The sequence below is a fragment of the Molossus molossus genome, unplaced genomic scaffold (assembly GCF_014108415.1).
Source record: "Molossus molossus isolate mMolMol1 unplaced genomic scaffold, mMolMol1.p scaffold_m16_p_13, whole genome shotgun sequence".
In the NCBI taxonomy this organism is placed as follows: domain Eukaryota; kingdom Metazoa; phylum Chordata; class Mammalia; order Chiroptera; family Molossidae; genus Molossus; species Molossus molossus.
This window is the reverse complement of record NW_023425348.1, coordinates 32,374,195-32,397,028: the sequence shown is the minus strand read 5'-3', so window position 1 is coordinate 32,397,028 and position 22,834 is coordinate 32,374,195. Positions and strand designations below refer to the sequence as shown.

Genomic DNA, 22,834 nt, shown 5'->3' with positions numbered 1-22,834 from the left:
TCAAACCTGCCTCCCCACAGTGTCCACTGCTGCCAGGACAGTGGAGTGGGCATGTCAGAGTGACATGAGGCTCGGCCCTCAAAGGCCATGGGAGCCCTCCCTGGCCCCTAATGGGAAGCCAGAGGGAAAAGTGGGAAAGGACAGCCCAAACCAGGAGCCCAGTCAGCCATGTCCCCACCACTGAGGGAGCTGCAGCCACTGGTTTGCTGGGTAGTGTGTGGTACGGGCCGGGTGGGCTGGGTGGGTGCTGGTGAACCTGGGTCTGGAAAGGGGCGGGGGCAGTGGGAGCAGAGCTGTTCAGTCCCAGAGGAAACTGGTCCTCAGTGAGGAAATAGGTGGCACTTGGCAGTCCACCTACTGCTCCTTCTCTGAGGACTCCTGCGAGATGCACTCTTCTTCCTCCTTGTCCAGTGTTTTGGCTTACCGCTTGGCCTCCTCCCTGGAGTCGTGATGGTTTTCCAGGTCTTGGCAGCACCCTTGTTTTTGCTTTCCATTGGTCAACCCGTGATCTCTTAGGTGTTGGCACTTCACTGGGCTCCTCCACAGGCTGCCGCCGGCACTTCTCTGTGCCATCTTTTTCCTGCTTGGAGGCCAAGCTGTGGCTTGACTTGGAGCTCAACTCACTCACTGTGGAGCAACTGGAGGAGCCGTGGCTGGGATGCACGAGCTCGGCTGGCGGCCTGAGGTGTGCGCTCTGGCCTGCTGGGAGCTGCTGGGAGCTGCTGGGAGCGAGGGTGCTGGGTGCTGAGGACCCTCCCGGCTCCACCATCACCTGAAGCAAATTCGGATGCCTTCTTGCAGCCTTGCCAGCACCAGGAATAGCCTGGGCTCCAAGTCTTTTTTATTCTGTCTCAAGAGTGATTTGTGTGAAAATTCTTTGGAAATTATAACATGCTATATAGAAATGTTGAAATTGTTGTTTCCATCTTTCAGCCCACTGTTAGTAATTCTTTGCACAAAGTTCTACTCATAAAAACTAAAGCATTAAAAACCTCATTCACATTTTGATTTCTCCTATACTTTTACATCTAAACCAGACATGTACTTTTACTTAAGTTTTGAGAGAGAGGTGTAGAGTAAGCCTGGCATCAATATTCAAGAAGCATCCACTCCTGAGACCAGTCATCTCGAATGAACACACTGACACCCAACCACTAGATTAAAAAGCCAGGATGTACACGCCACTGTCCCCCAACCCCACCCCCGACACAGGCTACACGCGCTCTCTTGTGTTAGAGATTTTGGTTGATTTAAAAAAATTTTTTTTTTCTTTTACTGATTTTAGAAAGAGAGAGAAAGGCAGAAGGAGAGAGAGATTGAAATATTGATGAGAGAGAACATCTACTGGACACCTCCTGTATGTCCCTTACTGGGGATTGGGCCCACAACCTGGGCATGTGCCCTGACCGGGAATCGACTGGCAACCTCTTGGTTCATGGGTCGACGCTCAACCACTGAGCCACACCAGCCTTGCTCGGTTAATTTCTATAACAAACCATTTGGGGGTTTCTTTATCCCTCCCTCTCTCTCTCACTTCCCATGCTCTAAATCCCTGTTCTTATGTTTTAAATTCACCAGTAAGAAATGGCACAGGCAACTCCAGGCCTCCACCCTCAACCCATAGGCCAGTGTGTTCTCTCTCTCTCTACATCTCTTCCTGTATGACCCCAGGTTTGCTATGTTATCCAGGTCCTGTAAGTAATAAGCTGATATTTTTTCAAAGTTTCCCAATTGTTATTGCTGAAGAGCATCTTGCAACCATGATAAAAACCACCAGAGCTGGTCCAACCACAGACTGGTAATTGGTAGGCTGAACCAGCTCACAACAAGAGGATTTACATAATCTTTATCATAGGTTCCTTTTCCAGACATTTGAGAACTTAAGCATCTCCTTGTTTTTCAGTTCAGTAAAGCCTCCCTAGGTGTGCCGATAAGGAAGAAGGTTGGGCTCATTTAAGATGAACCAATTGTGTTTAATTCTTTACCCCCAAAATAGTTTAGTTAGTTTCTATTCATTATCACAAATTTATTACTCAAGTGTTGAAAATTTAGAATCTTTAGAAAATTATTTTCATGAATATATAATTTATTATGAAACATTTTTTTTTGCAAGAAATTGTTTAACAGTTGAAAACCCTTTTTATTGGTCAAATAATGTCACTGTAATATTTAAATTATAATTTACTCTGCTAGCTCATAGATATAGCTATAACTCATTCAATAACTCTTTTGCATATTATGTATTTTTTTCTTTATTGATTTTTAGAGAGACAGGGAGAGGGAGAGAGAGATAGAAACATCGATGAGAGAGAACATCGACTGGTCACCTCGTGTATGCCCCCCACTGAGTATTGAGCCCACAACCTGGGCATGTGCCCTGTCCGGGAATGAAACTGGCGACCTCTTGGTGCATGGGTCAATACTCAACCACTGAGCCACACCAGCCAAGCCTCTCTTGCATATTAATAATAAAAGTCAAACAATTCTAAAGAAATATAGAAAGATTATAATAGCCTATTAACATTAAAATAAACATGATCTATAACATTAGAAAAATGTTTACAATTTGAATAAAAACATAAAAATTACAATGAGACCTTGTTACACTGGTTATATTGCCCCAAATATAAAAGACCTGTAGTATGCAGATTTGGCTATAGACACGGGGTTGTCCAATAGAACCTGTGAAGAAGGAATGTCTTTTATCGGGGTGTCCTATATGGTAGCCACTGACCACAAGTGGTTAGTGATCTCTTAAAATATGGTCAGTCTGACTGAAAATTAAATTTTTAATTCAATTTAATTTAAATGTAAGCAACTATATGTGACCAGTGGTTCACATGATGGCCAATGCAGGTTTGAGGACATAAGCAGTCCATTAAACCTTTTGTCATAGTATAAGTCCATATACCTTTTTGGTGAATGATTTGGAAAATAAAAATTTAAATGGCAAACACATTTGACTTAGCAATATTAAAATGAATAAATATAAGTGCTTGAATAAATACTTGAAAGTATGCAAAATAGTCAAATAATATTTACTGCATTAATTTTTAATAATTAATTATTAGAAACCTAGTTAAATATTCATCGGTTAAAAAATAGGTTAAATAAATATGTGATATGTTCACACCATACAACTGTATATTTCTTTATAGAAGTATATGTTAGATTTGGAAATATTAACTTGAAAAACTATCCATGGTAGTCTGTTAAATGAAAACATAATTATATAGCTACAAATATGCATGTTATGGCAAGTTTGTTACACAAAGAAAAAATATGGGTTTGTATGTATGTCTATGCATAATATGATAATATATTAAACCAAATGTCATTAATGGTTTTCAATAGAAAATGGCTTTTTATACTGATGTGCTACTTGAATATCCTAAAAGCATGTTTTCTTTTTTACATAAAAAAAATTCTATAGGAGAGAAAATATTCTTATGCGGCTACTAGAATTCAAAAATTTTATTCTACCTTTTAAGGTTTTATAATTCTGTAGCGAAGACAGATGTGGAAAAAAAAAAAAACCTCTCTATAATCACCTCATTAACAGTTGTAAACACCAGGATGGTGACTATGCCAACATAAAAAAGAGAGATGATATATGACTGTATATTGACTCTGATTTGTGCAGATAGTATTGCTGAGGGTAGCTGAATCATTGTCTTTTTTTTTTTTTATCCTCACCTGAGGACACTTTTCCATTTGTTTTCAGATAGGGTGGGGGGTGTGTGTGGGAGAGAAACATTCATGCAAGAGAGACACATCGATTGACTGCCTCCTGCACGGCCCCAATGGAGGCCGGGGACCGAACAGCAACCCAGGTATGTGCCCTTGAGCAGAACTGAACCTGCGACTTTTCAGTCTGAGGGCTAGTGCTCTAACCGACCAGGGCCACTGTCTTTTTTTTTTTTTTTTTAATTTTAGAGAGAGAGAGGAAAACAATGATTTGTTGTTCCACGTATTTATGCATTAATCGGTTGATTTCTGTACGTGCCCTGACTGGGATAAACTCACAATCTTGGTGTGTCCAGATGACGCTTTAACCAACTGAGCTACCTGACCGGGGCCTGAATCAGCTATCTCTGCATGCCAAAATCACCTGGTATTTATCCTGCATATAAGACCCAAGGGGTTGCTAACCAAGCCCAGCCTTTTTGCTAATTGGGGTCTCCTCTTTTAAGTTTTTGATTATCACAATGTCTTGGATCAAAGGGAACACTCTGCCTTAAATTTGATCTTGACACTTAGTCTTTCACTTAAAAAACTCTTTGGAAATCTCCACACAGGTTACAGAATATTGTGAAGTCCAAACTCCTCAGCCCCTGTGCCGAGGCTTCCACAACCTGGCCCCACTCAGTTTTTCCACTTTATCTTGCTTTACTTATCCATTCGCTTCCTTTTCACAAAAGACTCCTCATTTATTCCTCAAATACGCCAGCCACTCACAAACCTCTATTTCTTTTTTTAGGCAATTTTTCTCCACAGTACCCTTAATTAGACCCCACTCTACTTATCTCTACCTGCTGAACTCAAGGCCTAGCTTAATGTCACCTCTCTGAATCTCCACTTGATGTCCCTAGGCAGAACTAATCTCATCCAAGCTCTCTGTTTTCTGAAACTCTCTATAATTACCTGTCTCCTAAATTAGCGATAATGTTTGCACATTAAATTAGAGATGATTATTTGCATTAGTCATTACCATTTTCCTCTCTTAACGATGAGTTCCTCAGACTGGTATCATGTCTTATTCATCTGTGAATGAGGTAATGCATATATACAAACTGGCAAACTGTAAGCCCTTGAAATAAGCTATTATTTTGTTTATATTCTTAGTGCCTCCTCAAATGTGTATTACAGATTTGGTATTTAATTGATTTTGCTTGAATCAGTAAATTCTTCATAGCACACACTTTCAACACTACACCTTGGGTGACAAGAGTACTGTTATAATGACCACCTTTATTTTTATAAATCCTAAAAGTTTTTTATCTTCCCTGGCTTTAGGTATTGTTTATTTTCTTTATATCTTCATTTATTTTTTCATTTGTTACAGAAACATTTATTAAGCACTGATTATAAATCAGACAGTTTAATAGGCATTGGGATATAGAAGTAAATAAGATGAAAATTATTCCTGTCCTCATGAAGCTTTACTCTCCAGCAGAAAAGATAAACATTATATAAAATATTATATAATTAAAATTTGATGCCTGCTATGCAGGAAAATCGCAGGGTATTATTATGAGTGCTTATATAAGGGACTAACTTCATCAGATGAGTTAAGAAATACTTCCTTGAAAAAGTGATATTTAGGGAGATATCCAAAGAGTGGATAAGAATTAAGTGGAAAAAGGTGGTCAGGGATAGTGGGAGAAATGGGAGGATGATAAGACAGGGGAGAATTTCAGACAAAGGGAACTAAACTCAGAAAAGTAGATCCTGAGTAAGAAGAAGACAGTATGTTTTATAAAGCCAAGTTATAATATAATAAACATAACTATACTACTCATTGGCAGTTAAATTCCAAACCTCGCTCAGTATTCCTTGGAATATTATTTTGTTCAATATTCCAATTTTCTTTTCAACACCTGTCTCTTCATATTTCCCTCCAAATATATGCCTCAGCCCCATGAGTCATGCCTTTATTCATACTCTTATCTCTGGTTGGAAGGGGCAATCTTCTCATCTTAAACATATTTCAAGAAGAAATTCACATCCTAAGGGTTTTCCTTATCCAACTCTAGTGGCAGCAATGTCTTCCTCCTCTAAATCATTTCTATGGCACTTTCTCTCTCTCTCTTTCTCTCTCTCTCTCTCTATATATATATATATATACACACACACACACACATATATATATATACACACATACATATATTTCCTTTATTAAGTTGAGAGAGAGAGGAAGTGAGAGGGAGAGAGAGATAGAAACATCGATGAGAGAACATCAGTTGGCCGTCTCCTGCATGCTCCCCTACTGGGGATCAGGCCCACCACCTGGGCATCTGTCCTAACCGGGAATCAAACCAGTGACCTCTTGGTGCATGGGTCAATGCTCAACCACTGAGCCACACCAGCTGGACTCATGAATTTTATATTTGATATATTTTTAGAGAGAGAGGAAGGGAGAGAGATAGAAACATTGATGTGAAAGAGATACATTGATTAACTGCCTCTTGCATGCCCCCTACAGGGAATAAGCCCACAACTTGGGCATGTGCCCTGATCAGGAATCGAACTAGGACCTCTCAGTCCATAGGATGACGCTCAATCCACTGAGCTACACTGGCTAGGCATATATTTGATATAGTTCTATATCTCCTTCTCTAAAGAGGTCTAGCATAATGCTTTGTAAAAGTTACATATTTCATATATTTTTTCTTGAAAAAATGACTTTTAATTAGCCATGCATGACATTAATGAAATAATAAGGATAGGACATCAAAGGTCCAGAGTTCAAAAGCAGAACTATTTAGTACAACTTTTCCTTATTCAGGAGTTGAATGTGAATTTATGATGTTTGGTTTCAATCTCCTTAAACAAGGAATCATGAGGAAATCAATACATTGACTGCAACTACCATTGGCAATAAAGAGAACAGACCTTCCAGTCTAGTACTTCAGTGTTACACTACTATTATATATACACACATCATAACAAAGACATTTATTTCTATTTGTTTTTAAATTAAAATCCTAAAGTTAACTTTTAAGTTCTTCCCCATAAATCTGGTATCTTTATATATTTGTTTTGTTGAAGCTGTAACTATGTTCTTTTCTTGTACAAGATGCACATAATTCTGAGGAATACTGCAGTCTTCTTTTTTTGGCTCTGAGGCCCAGGGAATCATGTACAACACTACTGTATAATGGATGAGTTATGGGACCCACCTATTTCTCCTGAGTCTACTTAAAAAGAAATGTTGAAAGAGCTGATTCAAGCTTATTTCTGAACAGAAAACTTCAGGCCAGAAGAAATTGGCATGAAATATTCAAAATGATAAAAAGCAAGAACCTGCAACCAAGACTACTCTATCGAGCAAGGCTATAATTTTAAACAGAAGGCAAAATAAAGTGCTTCTCAGACACACACACACAAAAAAAAAAAAGGCTAAAGGAGTTAATTACCACCAAATCAATATTGCAAGAAATGTTAAAGGGCCTGTTTTAAGACGAAGAAAAAATGTATATATGGGAACATAGACATAAAGAATAAAATGGCAATAAATAAGTACCTATCAATAATAACCTTAAATGTAAATGGGTTAAATGTTACAATCAAAAGACATAGGGTAGCTGAATGGATAAGAAAATACAACCCACTCTGGCTGGTTTGGCTCAGCGGTTAGAGCATTGGCCTGTGGTTCAGAGAGACCCGGGTTCGGTTCCCACTAAGGGCACGTACCTCAGTTGCAGTTTGTCCCCGGCCCTGGTTGGGTCATGTGGGAGGCAGCCACTTGATGTGTCCCTTTCATGTCGATGTTTCTCTCTCTCTCTTCTACTCTCTCCCTCCCACTCTATCTGAACAAAAAATGGAAAAGTGTCCTCGGGTAAGGATTAAAAAAAAAAGAAAGAAAAAGAAAACACAACTCATATATATGATATCTATGAGATTCATCTCAGAACAAAAGATACACACAGACTGAAAGTGAAGTGATGGAAAAATATACCATGTAAATGGAAATTAAAAAAAAAAAAAAAAAAGCTGGGGTAGCTATACTTATATGTGACAAAATAGACTTCAAAAAAAAAGGCCATAACAAGAGACAAAGAAGGTCACTACCTAATACTAAAAGCATAACTCCAACAAGGGGATATTTTCTTCTCAAACGGAGCACCTAAATGTATAAAGAAAATCTTGGTGGACATTAAGGGAGATATCAAAAGATATACAGTCATAGTAGGAAGTTTTAGCCGCCCTCCCTCACTGTTATCAATAGATAGATCTTCCAGCCAAAACAATCAACAAGTAAACAGCAACTTTAAATAACACACTGGATCAAATGGACTTAATTGATACTTACAGAACATTTTATCCCAAATCAGCAAAATATACATTCCACTCAAGTGCACATTAAACATTCTAAAAGAACACATCTTAGGACACAAAATAAGTCTTAACAAATTCAAGACAATTGAAATCATATTACACATCTCAGATCACAATGGTGAGAAAACAGAAATCACCTGCAATAAAAAACCCGAAAAACATTAAAAAACATGGAGGCTAAATAGCATGCTATTAAACAATGAATTGGTTAACAATGAGATCAAGGACGAAATAAAAAAATTACCTGGAAATAAATGAAAGTAAACACACAACAACCCAAAATCTATGTGACAGAGCAAAAGCAGTTCTAAGAGGGAAGTTCATAGCATTCCAGGCCTACCTCAAGAACCAAGAAAAATCTCAAATAAACAATGTACACAATGGAACACTATGTGGCCATATAAAAGAAAATCTTACTTTTTTTATGACAGCATGTATGTACCTGGAGATTATTATGCTAAGTGAAATAAGGTAATCAGAAAAAAGACAAATACCCTATGATCTCACTTATATGTAAAATATAATGAACAAAATAAACTGACAAACAAAATAGAAACAGAAGCATGCATGCATGAAACATACTCATAACTGCCATAGGGGAAGAGGACTGGATGAAAGAAGGTGGAGGGATTAGCCAAAAGGCATATATACATAACACGTAGATACATATAGCAGTGTGGTGATAGCCAGAGGGGAAGGGGGTAGGGGTGAGGTGAAGGTGGGCGGGGGGGGGGGGGTGTGCGAAATGGGGACAATAAAGAGACTTTGCTTGAGGCAATACAGATGATATTTTATTGAGTCTTACACTTGAAACCTATATGGTTTTGCAAGCCAATGTCACTCCAATAAATTCATTAAAAAAAAAAAAAAAAAAGCTGATTCAATCATGATCTTCCCTTTAGAGCATCAGTACCTTCCCTCTGACACTTTATTTTTCTTTGAGAAAATTGGGAGGCTCACATTCACATTCCTCCGGATTTCAACTCTGTGAGATAAAATAACTATACAATCCAGGGACCTGGGCTAACTGGTAATGATCTTGGTGAATAAAGACATGATGTTTCCAATATTTGGTGTCTGCTGAAGTTCCTTTGCTTTGCATAGACAGAAAAACAAATCCATGGTCACAGAATGAACTGTTAACCTTGGGTGGCCCCCATATAAATGTGGGCCTTTGATCATAAGAGTGCTATTAAAAATATCACAAAAATAAACTAAGTAAATTTGAAGATCTAATTAGCTTTATTCAATGATTTATATATCAAACAGCATTCCATCTAACAAGTAGAAAGAAACTCCAAGGAGCTGTACAAAATAGAAGGTTTTTATAGGCAAAAGGGGACAAGGAACAAGGAAGAAATAAAAACAAAGAGTAATTTGTTTCAGGCAAGGTCACCTTTCCTAGGAGCTGGAGACCAAAGGGGTCTTAGCAGGTAGATTACCTCCCTTGTGTTCATGAAGAAATTCGAGACTGACTCTTAAAATTCCACTCCAAGAGAGCACAAAACTGCAATTAAGTTAGGTATTGAGTCTTGGATTGCTGATTTGGGGTTTAACACAAGTGACTCCATTTTGGACTGGTTGTTTCTTCTTTTAACAGTACAAAACAGGAAAGCAATTGATCAGTAGTCTCGTCTTCAGGTGGGAAGGATTTAAAACAAGCAAGGAAGAGCTGTCTTCCCTACTTCATCTCTCACTCCTGGTAGGAAATTAAGTGCCAAGCTAGTTCCATCTTCTTCCAGTACAGTGCAATCAACAAATCTGGAATGAGAAGAGTGTGGTTGGGCCAGGGAATTCCATTCAAGTCATTCAAATTATACTGACAGCCCCTGGTTAAGGAAAGTTCCTGGGACGTGGTCAATGCTGAACAAAGGTTAACTGTTTTGAGCACAGACAAAAAGGTCCTTTTCTTTTGTATGGACAGAATATAGCATAATAACTAATTCAATGCCTGTCACTTAGTAAACTCTAAAATATAATTTTAGAATTTAATTCCACGATGATAGATAAATTATCAGAATTTTCTGAAAGCTATTTTCCTGGAGTTTTCTCAGCTGTCTACTATTTTCTTCACAGTTCATAAATCTCAGAAATCAGTGTGGGCTGCCCTTCTTGTTCCTCACTGACATTCCCAGAGCTCTTCTCTACGTGTCCTTTTTCAAAACATAAGCTCTCAAATGAATGTCAATTAATAAAGAATGAAGAAATTAGAAAAAAATTGTGAACACAATAGTAATAACTATTTCAGGCAAGAGTTATCGATTGGCACTAAAACGAATGAATTAGGATTTCCACTTCTGCTTAGGATGTAGAAAGTGGCAAAGAAATGTCACTCCTGTTTTAACAAACAGAAAAGGTTAATCTTCAAAATAAAAATTTTTATCGAAACTATAAGAGAGCTGAGGTTACAAGACAAATCGGTTTCATTCCAAGGAATGGCATACCCCTCCAAAAGAGATGGGACTAAAAAACTATTTCATCTTTGATGGAACATGAGTAGGAAATATTGCTGTCATTAAAACAAGAGGAAATGAGCTACAATGTTACCAAAATTTTAAAATCAAGGTGTGGAATAGCTTATCAGTTTTGAATAACTGTGAAAACGTAGACAGAAGCGGAGCTCATCCTAACTCATAAATTCTTTTCCATGGGCCTTCGAAGGTGTTCCTAAGACTGGGCACAGGGCTGAAGGCAGCACACAGACCCCTCAGGGGCACTAGTGCTAAGATAGTAATTGGTGGCCACTAGGGGGATGTGGCAAAGGACAACTCACTTTCCCGGATCCATGCCTGAGATAAAACAAATTCTTAAGCCACTGAAGGAGGGGCAGCAAACCCTCTCATATCTGGGCCCAGGAAAAGATATTCTGCTTATGTGAGAGTGATGATGTAAAAGGTACCTGTTTCTGAAGAAGGGTAGGAAACCCTTCCATCCTCAGGACCCAGGAAGACAATCCACTCTTGGGAGAAGGATAGAATTAAAAGACCTCTACCTGGGGGAAAAGTGAATGAAAAGTCCTGGACCCAGAATCCTGAACAGATACAAAGTAGAGGTCAGCTATTACTGGGAGATAGGTAGAAGACTCTTTCTTGCCCAAGGCCGACACAGTTAGAGAAAGAACCACAGCAGAGCTGGAAAGTCGTGCCTCCAAGGCCAGGCTTACAGGGCCTGCCTAAGACGGAGGCATAAAGTTTATCTATGATAATAAATCACAGTAAGGACACTCTAATTTTGTGATCTCCTTTTTCTAATCACTTAATTCACATTATGATAAATGACCAAGTTTTGAGCCCTAATTATGATTTTCAGAATTCATTAAACCCACAGAAGTTATAGCCCGGGTCTGTAATCATACTGATCCACCCTCAACCCTCTTACTTATAATACTCCACTCTACCCTAGCCAACTGCTGCTCACACAAGCCCTCCTAGACATCAAACGTCACATCTACTGTGATGTCTTTCCTTGTTACTCTAGGCCGAATTAATTTCTCCCTTTACTCTAGAAAGCCACAGTGCTTATCACATCGCACGATAATGTCATTAATTTTATAAAGCTTAATGTGAATCCCAAACCTGAGAGTCTGTATTCAGAGACTGTCTCACCACAAAAATGCTCAGACTTCTTTTTTTTGACTCCTGTGAAGGTCTTACCACTGTTGACTTCATTTAGATCTACACAAAAACTGGGAATTAAAGACAAATATTTATTTTCTTATTGTTTTCACTTTGATGTCTTTGGATCATGAAATAAATGAGGCTTTCTCTTACCTCTGGTTTTCATTACTCTATCCAAACTGAAATGAAATTACTTTGTCTAAATAGTTAATGCCACTGACATACCATATAAAATTATAAACTTTTTATACTGGTTGGTTATTGATATCTCTATCCAGAAAACTGCCTACGACATCATGACTACAAGGTATATGGAAACAAAAAGTCTAAACAGATTGCCCTGGCCAGTTTGGCTCAGCGGTTACAGCGTCGGCCTGCGGTCTGGAGAGACCCGGGTTCGGTTCCCGATAAGGGCATGTACTTCGGTTGCAGTTTGTCCTCGGCCATGGTTGGTCGTGCGGGTGGCAGCCACTCGATGTGTTCCTTTCACATCGATGTTTCTCTCTCTCTCTGTTCCCCTCTCTCCCTCCCACTCTACCTGAACAAAATGGAAAAATGTCCTCGGGTGAGGATAAAAAAAAAAAAAAAAAAAAAAAAAAGTCTAAACAGATTGATCGGAGCAAAAAGACTTGGAATAGAAACAAAGGATTTTGGCTCAGATTCCCGGGTATTTTATTTGGACCAGTGTTTCACATACTCTGGGTTTCTCAAGCTGATAATGTTTCCCCTGAAATGAGTAACTAATTTCCTGGTCAAATGCATTGGGGAAATGCTGTACATTGTGATTGATCACACAAATGAACTATTTAGAGTTTTTGAGAAGTCCTACTGAAAAGAAATTGTATTAAACACCTATACAAACATCTCTCAGATCAGCTTGAAAAATTTCTGATTTAGACTATTTTCATAACGCTTGCTAGGTTTTCTCTTTTGTTAATCAGTTCTGTCAGTCAGCATTTAGTTGCAGAGTACTAACATAGAAGGAAATTTACTGATGTGTATTAAATGACTTATAGAATTTGTGGAAGAAATTAAATAACAGACTTTAGGCTAAACCAACTCCTCAAGCTGCACCACAGAACTGAATCTCTAAGGGAGCTGCTACTTCCATCAAGATTAGGAATACATTTGCTTAATCAAGAACTGCTGCTCCAAGTGATTTTCATAATCTCTGCCTCCTGTGATCCACACCAGCAAAACAAATGCCTCACACCTGGCCTTTCTCTTCACTTAACCCAATTTAAATTCAGGTTTCACACTTGTGCATCTGATTGGTGAAACATAAACATATCTGGAACCTCAGCTTCAGGGGAATCTGGAAACTGTGATTTTCAGCTTTGCAGCCTCTATAATACTAGAAGGTAATGGAAGTAGATGTTGAGAGAGTCAATCACTGTGCCCTACTCACAATGCTGTTTTATCCCAGCATGTATCACATGGCAAAGTAATGAGATTTCTGATGAGGCAATGGGATGAATTTTAAAAAAACTAAATAGAGCTAGTTTCAAGAAGGCAGGAACAACTACACAGTGCTAGTTCAGTGACTGTGACAGGATAGGTGTCTAAAGAAAAAAAAAAGAAAACTGTGTTATCTTAATGAATGAATGGATGAATTTTACAGATCACTTTGATCAACCTTCTTGTCTTCTTGAGGATGAAACAACTCCAAAGAGGTAAAACAATGTGCTAATATTCTTCACAATGGAGTCTAACCAAGGTCTCTTATCTTAAGTTTGTGTTCATTTTATTGTTCCATGGATCCGATATTATAGTTCACCATGTTAAATGAAATTACTTGTCATTTTAGAAGGAGAAATCAGTGTATAATCAAAAGAAATAAAATTAAATCGAATCAACAAATACTGAGCTGTTAAAATGTGCAGAATACTATAGACAACATCAACAAAAATATAAAATACTACCCTTCTAAAGTATCAAAAAAATGAAGTTCTAATGTTGACTTTCTTTTTGTATACTGTTTATACACAGAATTTTAGGGCAAATTACATATGTAATTCTTGTAGCCACTTTTAGATACATATCCCTATACTTGAAGCCTACTGGTTTATACTTGCATTGACTATCTTCCTTTCTTGTTTTAATGCTTTGTAAATATTTTGCCACTATCAAAATTACCAGTATTATCTTTTTTTGTGTTTGTTAATCATCACCCAAGGATATTTTTTGCATTTATTATTATTTTTTAGAGAGAATGGAAGGAAGAGAGAGAAAGAGAAGCATTGATGTGAGAGAAACACATGGTTGGTTGCCTCCACACACATCCCAACAGGGGCTGAGGATTGAACCTGCAACCCAGGTATGTGCCCTTGACCAGGAATGAAACCTATGAGCCAACTTTGGTGCATGAGCCAACTCTCTAAACATTGGACACACCACCCAGGGCAGTATTGTCTTTTGTAACACGATTCTCTATATACCTTCTGCCAGATGACATAGGGGAAGTCCTTAAACTCATCTATATTCAGCCTTATAACATGAAGAGATTTCTTGGAGAGTCCAGTTCCAACTACTTAAGACTTCTTTTAACACCTCTATTAGTCTTCTTGGCTGCCATAACAAAATACTATAGACTGGATGACTTGAAAAAGAAATTTATTTCTCATGATTCTTGAGGCTGGGAAGTCCAAGATCAAGGTATTGACAAAGTAGGTTTAATTCCTGGGGCTCTTCTCTTAGCTTGTAGGTAACTGCCATCTCACTGTGTACTTACATGATCTTTTCATTGTGGAAGGAGGGAAGGAGCAGGAGGGGGAGGAAGAGAGAGAAGGAGAGAGAGAGAGGGTTCTGCTCCCTTTTCTTATAAGGTCAAATTCCATCATGAGGGTCCCACTATCATGGCTTCATCTAACCCTAAGTACCTCCCAAAGGCCTGTCTTCAAATTCCATTAAATTGATGGTTGGTAGTCAGGGCTTCAACATGAGAGTTTGGGAGGACAATTCAGTCCATAGCAACAATAAAGTAGAACAGAATAAAATAAAGTAATTCACATCAGTGGAGCAGGACTGAAGTGCTGGCCTCAGAGTGGCTAAATAGGAGGACACTAGGTAACCTCAATAGGACTAAAATAGTACCTGCATTGCTATTGCTTAATGATGGCTCTGAAGTTTACAATCTCTATGTCTATCAAAGTCAGACTTTAAGTAATATTATTCTACTTCACATATAAGAACCTTGTAACAGTATACTTACAAATACTCTCTCTGATCTTTCATATTACTATTAAGAATGTTTATCATAATCCATGACAACCACTATAGAAAATTAAACAAGAACTTATAATTAATGAATAGTAGAGATAAAATAAAAACTTAAAAATTGCTCAATTATTCTTAAATAACAAGAAAGGAGAAAAAATAAAAAGAAGAAACAGGCAATCAAATAGAAAACAAATAGAAAATTGGTAAGTTTAAACCTAAACATATTGATCATTACTTCAATTAGAAATGTTGTCAACATCTCAATTAAAGGGGACTGAATCAGAGATTTTCATATTTGATTAAAAAATAGAACCAACTGCATGCTATGTATAGAACCAAACTTTAAATATAAAAATAGACTGAATAAATTAACAAGGATGAAAAAATATATACCATGCAAACACTAATCAGGAGAAAATTGGAGTGGCTGTATTAATATCAGACAACACAGATATCAGAATGATAAATATCACTGGGAATAAATAGGGAAATTTTATAATGAAAAATGTCTATTCATGAAGAGGATATAATGATCCTAATATGTAAGCACCTAATAATACAAGGCAAAAACCGACAGAACTCAAAGGAAAATGGACAAATCCATCATTATAGTTGTAGATTGGAACACTCCTTTCTTAGTGATTGATGGGACAAGTAAACAGAGAATCAGTAATGTAGAAGATCTGAACAACACTATTGATCAACATGACATAACTGACATTTATAAAAACAAATAAAGCCTGGCCCATATGGCTCAGCATCATCCCATGGACTGAGAGGTCTTGGTTTGATTCCTGGTTGAGGCACATGCCTGGGTTGCGATCTCAATCCCCAGTGGAGGGTGTGCAGGAGGCAGCTGATAGATGTTTCTCTCTCACATTGATGTTTCTATCTCTCTCTCCCTTCCTCTCTCTCTAAAAAATCAATTAACATATATTTTTAAAAAATAATAGAAACAGCCCTGGCTGGTTTTTCTCAGTGGTTAGAGTGTCAGCCTGTGGACCAGAGAGTCCTGGGTTTGGTTCCCACTAAGGGCATGTACCTTGGTTGCAGTTTGTCCCCGGCTCCAGTGGGGTCATGTGGGTGGTGACCACTCGATGTGTCTCTCTCACATTGATGTTTCTCTCTCTTCCTCCCTCTCTCCCTCCTGCTCTATCTGAAGATAAATGCAAAAATGTCCTTGGGTGAGGATAAAAAAACCATAATAAAATAAAATAAAATAAAAACAAATACAGTCATCTCTCACCACTTCGTGCCTCGACTTTCACAACTTCACTCTATCGTGTTTTTATCAAATATATTCATTAAAATGTTGATCAAGACAGTGAAAATGATACAGCACATGCTCGGTTGTCTGAGTCAATTATACACCCCTGTATTACAATTAAAATTAAAATTACTGTACATATGGACTATAGGCCTATGTATTCGAGCACACCAGGAATCCTTCAATGCCAGGTGCAACCACTAGAGTCTGGAATGGATTAACCGCAACAAACGAGGGATGACTATATACTCTCATAAAACAAAATATACATTCTTTCCAAATACAACAAAAAGAATCACCAAGATATAGCACATGCTGAGCTAAAACGTATCAGTTGCATTTAAAAGGTTTACAATTATTAAAATATGTTCTGGGAGTATAAATTAAACTAGATATCATTAACCAAAAAATACATGGTCATGGAAGTAGGGACAAACCTCAGAGGGTCGGGGGTGGGAGGGGTGGGAAGAGATAAACCAAAGAATGTACATACATATATATACAACCAATTGACACAAACACTAGGTTGGGAAAGTGGGGGGGGGGGGGCAGGAAGGAGGGGGGTCAATGGGGAAAAAGGGGGACACCTGTAATACTTCCAACAATAAAAAATAATAAAAGAAAAGAAAATTTTGAAACTTAAACAACATACTTCTAAACAATTTGTGTGTCAAAAAAGGATTCACAGCCCTGATTAGAGTTTCAGCCCTTACACAAAGGGTTGCAGGTTTGATTCCTGGTCAAGGGCACATACCTGGGTTGCAGGTTGCATCCCAGGCCCTGATCCAGACACATTTGGGAGGCAATCAATTGATGTGTCTCTCTCACATTGATGTATCTCTCTCTCTCTCTCTCTCTCTCTCTCTCCTCTCCCTCCCTCCCTTCCACTCTCTAAAAAGCAATGAAAAAAATATCCTTAGGTGAGGATTAACAAAACAAACAATAAAAGTGTTCCCAGAGGGAGACTGTGAAATATTTTAAACTAGATGAAAATAAAAACACATGTAAAAATGTGTGTGCAGTTGCTCAGTGATTAGATATAAAACTATAGCATAGCCCTGGCCGGCGTGGCTGAGTTGGCTGGGCATTGTCGTGTGCACTGGAACTTGCCAGTTAGATTCCTGGTTAGGGCAGGCTCAGTCCTGGTAGGGGGACATGCAGGAGGAGGGTGATCAATGTTATGCCCTCACCTATGTTTCTCTCCCTCTCCAAACATCAATAAAAATATTTTTAAAAATTAAAACAAACAAAAAACTATAGCATAAATCAATGACTTTCAACTAGTACGCTGAAAGAATATTTTTTTATCCTCACTCGAGGACATTTTTGTATTTATCTTCAGACAGAGCGGGAGGGAGAGAGGGGGAAGAGAGAGAGAAACATCAATGTGAGAGAGACACATCAATTGGTCACCACCCACACAACCCCAACTGGGGCGGGGACAAACTGCAACCGAGGTACATGCCCGTAGCTGGAACTGAACCTGGGACTCTTTGGTCAGCAGGCTGATGCTCTGACCACTGATCAAAACCAGCCTGGGCTGAAAGAATTTTTACAACATACAATGCCTGACTATTTAGTCAGGGCACTGACCTCTTTTCTCTTAGACTGTCAAATAAAAATATGACAACAGCCAACACAACAATAGCCATCTGGCATGAATTAATCAAAATTATACCTAATTTTTTTGTCAGACTGGCAAAAAAAATATATTTTGGTGTGCTACAGAATTTTAGTTATTAGTTTATGTGTTCCATGAGATGAAAAAGGTTGAAAATTGTTCACATAAATGCTCAAAGCAAAGAGCAATGGTCTCATTAATGGTCTGAATTTCAGCCTTAAATTTATTTTTAAAAGAGAAGAAGAGATTAATTCCAACGTAAGACCTGAAAACAAACAATAAGGCAACAGCAGAAATAATTAAAATTGAAACAGAAAAAAACAGTAAAACCAACAGCTGCTTGTTGATAACTCTGGTCAGACTGACCAAGAACAAAAACAGCAGAATTTATCAATATCAGAAATGAAAGAGGGCCACAACTACAGATTTTTCTGACATTAAAAAATAAGGAAATATTTTTAACAGCTTTATGCCAGTAAATTTAACAACTTAAAGTAAACAAATTCCTTGAGAGAAAAAAGTAACAAAGTTCACACACACAAATCCCAGCTAGCCAAATATCTAGTTAATTTTTATCTTAACGGTATATTACATTTTGTGAAATGCTCTTTCTGCATTTAATGATATGAGCATATAGTTTTTATTTGTATAGTCTGTTGAGACTATAGAATGTACTAATTGATTGTGAAATGATGAACCAATCTTGAAATTTTAGGGTAAATCCTGGCTCAGTCATGATATATTGCCCTTTTTAAAACTATAGTTCCGATTTGATTTGCTAATTTTTTAAACATATTATTTATTATGTTCATAAGGGATATTAGCCTGTGGTTTTAGGGTGTTTTGTTGTTGTTGTTAATCCTCACCCAAGGATATTTTATCCATTGATCTTTATAGAGAGTGGAAGAGAGAGAAGGAGAGAGAGGTGGGGGGGGGCAGGGAGGGAGAGAGAGAAACAAACATTGATGTGAGAGAGACATAATTGGTTGCCTCCTACATGACTCCAACTAGGGTCAGGGATTGAACCAGCAACCCAGGTACATGCCATTGACTGGAACTGAACCAGAGGCCCTTCAGTCCTCGGGCTAAAACTCTAACCACTGAACAAAAACAGCTAGGGCGGTGTTGGGGTTTTTAAGTGTATCTGATTTTGCTATCAGGATAATGCTGGTCTCATAAAATGACTTGGGAAGTGTTATCTACTATATTAATTTTAAAATTTCAGGATAAATATGAAGAAAAAACACTTTAGCCGTTTATAGTCAAACTGCTAAAAGTCAAAGACAAAATCTTGAAGTCAATCAGGAATAAAAGAAAAGAAAAACTATATGCTAGGAAACAAAGGTGGAAAATAAGTAGACTTTTCTTTGAAACTATGCGGGCAGAAGACAGTGGATATGCTTGTTTGACATACAGAAAGATAACAATATCACTCCACTCAGAATTATGCCCAATAAAAACATCCTGCAAATAGGTAAGCAAGACGCGTTTTCAGACAATAAATGCTAAGATAAATTTTTTTTTTCCAAAAGTAAATTCCCAGTAATTTTATTCTCATCACCATTCATGAGACTATGATTCATTTACCAGAAAATCCTAAAGAAAGAGTAATTTGTTATATTTAGGCTGAAATGCCTACACTCTACTCTACTCCACTCTACTCCACTCTACTCCACTCTACTCCACTCTACTCTACTCTATTATAACATACCATACTATACTAAAAACGTATTTCTCCTTTCCCCAATTTCGCATATCTTGATCAAGAAAAGAAAGTGCAAAATTCAAAATATTTTATTAATTAAATAACATTTTATCTAAATGCCTATGTTAAGCATTGTTTGATTAAGATTAAACATGAGAGCTACTCATTAATTCCTTTGTTTTGTTTTTAAATTATTTATTTTTGTTACAAATGTTTCTCCTTTTCCCCCCACTGATTCCCCCTCCCCCTCCCTCCCCACCCTGTCCCCACCTTTGTTGTCCATGTCCATTGTTCATACATACATGCATATAAGTTCTGTGGTTTATCTCCCCCCCCCCCCTCTTCAGGGGATTGTCAGTCTGTACCTCACTTCCATGTCTCTGGGACTTCCACAAATTACTTCTTGCATATGTGCATGAAAACACATTTTAAAGAGTATTTTTCTGGCAGAAGGGGCAGGATATCAGACTTTTAAATCAAAACACACACACACACACACACACACACACACACGCGCGCCAGAAAAGGCTGGACAGAGTCCAGAGTGCTAACCATTACACCATGGAACCACCTCAAAGTATCATCCTAAGTGAAACAAGCCAAACAGAGAAAGACAAGTTTCATATGATCTCACTTATTTGCGGAATATAATGAACATAACAGTCTGAGGAATGGGGTAGTCCCAGAGACGCGGAAGCGGGGTACAGACTGACAATCCCCTAAAGAGGGAGGTGGTGGGGGAGAGATAAACCACAGAACTTATATGCATGTATGTATGAACAGTGGACATGGACAACAATCTGGGGACAGGGCAGGGAGGGAGGGGGAGGGGGAAATCAGTGGGGGGAAAAGGAGAAACATCTGTAACAAAAATTAATTAATAAAAAAATAAAACAAAACAAAACAAAAAAGGCTGGACATGGTAACAATGTGAGTAAATATCAAAGATTTTAACTTTTAAAAATCTCTTTAAAATATAATTGCCTCTATTTTCCCTTCTTGGGTTTCTCTGAGGCTTCTGGAACTGTGGCTTATTGTTTTTCATTATATTTGGAGAAGTCCTGTCTTTTATTTCATCTAATATTTCTTCTACCCCACTGCCTCTTCTCTTCCTGAGATTCCAATTATGTGTATATTAAACCATTTGCTATTGTTTTACAACTCAAGATGTTTCTGTTTGCTTTTTCACTCTTTTTTTCTTCTTCATGTTTTAGTTTGAATAATATTTATTGAACTATCTACAAATTGACTGATTCTTTCCATCTATTGATACGTTTTGCCTGAATCAATTACTATTATGATGGTTTACAAGTTGTGGTTTACTAATTCCATCATTCCTTACAAATTCATTTGGTGGTTTTCTATTGTAAAGAACTTCCATTTTTTCCTTTATATATTCATGTATTTTGTTTGTTTCAGGGAAGACTTATAAAATCATTATTCAAGAGTTATAATCTTGAGTGAGAAGAGATAAACCAAAGAACTTACATGCATATATGCATAACTCATGGACACAGACAGTAGTGTGGTGAAGGCCTGGGTGGGGTAGGAGTTGGGGTGGAGTTGGGGTGGTATTTGTCCTAGGGGAGCCACTTAAAAGGCTGAGACCTTTTGACAGGTCCCATCATTCATTAGGCACCTCCTCATCTGCTGGCACTGAAACATGTTCGAGGATCATTTTGTAATTTCCCTGCTCCAGTTCCAGAGCTAACCACTTCTCCAACAAGCACTTGTTCCATTAAGTAAAGAATGGGATTTAGGAACCAAAATATGGGAAGTTATTTTATTTTTAAAATAATACCCATAAACTAGCAAATGACATGAAAACAAATTGATATTAAGGTGTTAACCTATATTGTACCTGGAACACCAGAAATCCTCAATAAAAAAATCTATTGACAAATATTATATGATCTCACTTATTTGTGGAATATAATGAACATAACAGTCTGGGGAACAGGGTAGTCCTAGAGATGTGGAAGTATGGTACAGACTGACCATCACCAGAAGAGGGGGGGGGGAGAGATAAACCACAGAACTTACACATATGTAGGCATAACCGATGGACATGGACAACAAAGCTGGGGATGGGGAGGAGGGTGGCAATAGGGGAAAAAGAAGAAACATCTGTAGCAAAAACAAACAAAAAAAATCTATTGAATGAATAAGAGAAATATTTTAAAAATATATTTTAATAGGTTGCCTGTATTTTATGATTTTATCCCCAAATTCACTTTTTCTGCTCTCATCAAATCGTCTCTCAACTGTTGACAGGATAATTTTAATTCTCCAGAATTTTACATCTAGATCTGTCACTCAGCTCTTCAAATACACTACCCTGCTATCTTTTGTATATACCTAAAGCTCTAGATCTGACATTAAGGCCCAAGTCTCTGGCTCATGTGTAAGCATCCATGCATCTATTTCATCTATTAATCATGTTCCTCCAGAATTTGCCAATAACCATTGATGTGTTTCTCTGTCTCTCTTTCTTACACTGTGAATTTACTAACATGTTTTTCAAACCCATAGAATGCTAATCGATTTATCGATGTTGGCCCATCTCTCACACTCATTTCATATCAGAAGCATACTAGTAGATCTGTACTACTTTTGAGGCTAAAACTTGCACAGCTTGACCACTTACCATTTGCCAGGAAGTACATATTATATTATCACTTTGTTCCAGCTTGTCATCTTTTGGTGGGGGAAGTGGAAATCTATTACTTGAAAGTGATGAAAAGATACATCTTATCATCAGAATGTTTGAACATATATGAAATACTATATTAAACATCAAAGAAGGTATCTTAAATTGCTTAATTCCTCACCCGTAAGAAACTGGAAAGATATGTTCACATCAATTTTACAAATAAAGCAACTGTAATAACTGACATGAATTGCCCAACATATTACTAAAAAGTCATGGATCCAGTTCTCTCTACCTAGATGATCTAGCTTTAACTCTTGTACATCCTGTCCCATAGCAGGCTCCTTCTCAAATATTTTCAACAAGAAGGCATTACAAAGCACAAAACCAAAAACAACATCATTAACGTCCATTAAATGAGGTGTGAGAAAAGGGTCAATGATGTCATGTTTCAGAACCTGCCTACTCACATCTACTGAAGAAGACAGAGAGAGAGTTACATCTAACAAATGCATCTAAGCTCATGTGCTGCATCCTGCATTAGAGCTGAAGCCACATGGGCTTCACATAGAAAAGTACATGTTGAAGTGTCTCCTGGCCACATCTAAGGGCACTTTTGAGAAAACCAGGGGAATAAGCTTTCTAGCTCAAACCTCATCTCCTATACAAAGCCCTTTCTAAAAACCCTAGACTG

At 37.7% G+C, this 22,834-nt stretch overlaps 1 protein-coding gene and 1 pseudogene across 3 annotated transcripts in view; both read right to left on the bottom strand.

Annotated features, from left to right (window-relative positions):
• The window catches only part of CTSC (cathepsin C), a 94,739-nt gene that overhangs the window by 64,221 nt on the left and 7,684 nt on the right, over positions 1 to 22,834 (bottom strand). The window lies entirely within an intron of this gene.
• Positions 355 to 769, bottom strand: LOC118627867 (annotated as a pseudogene).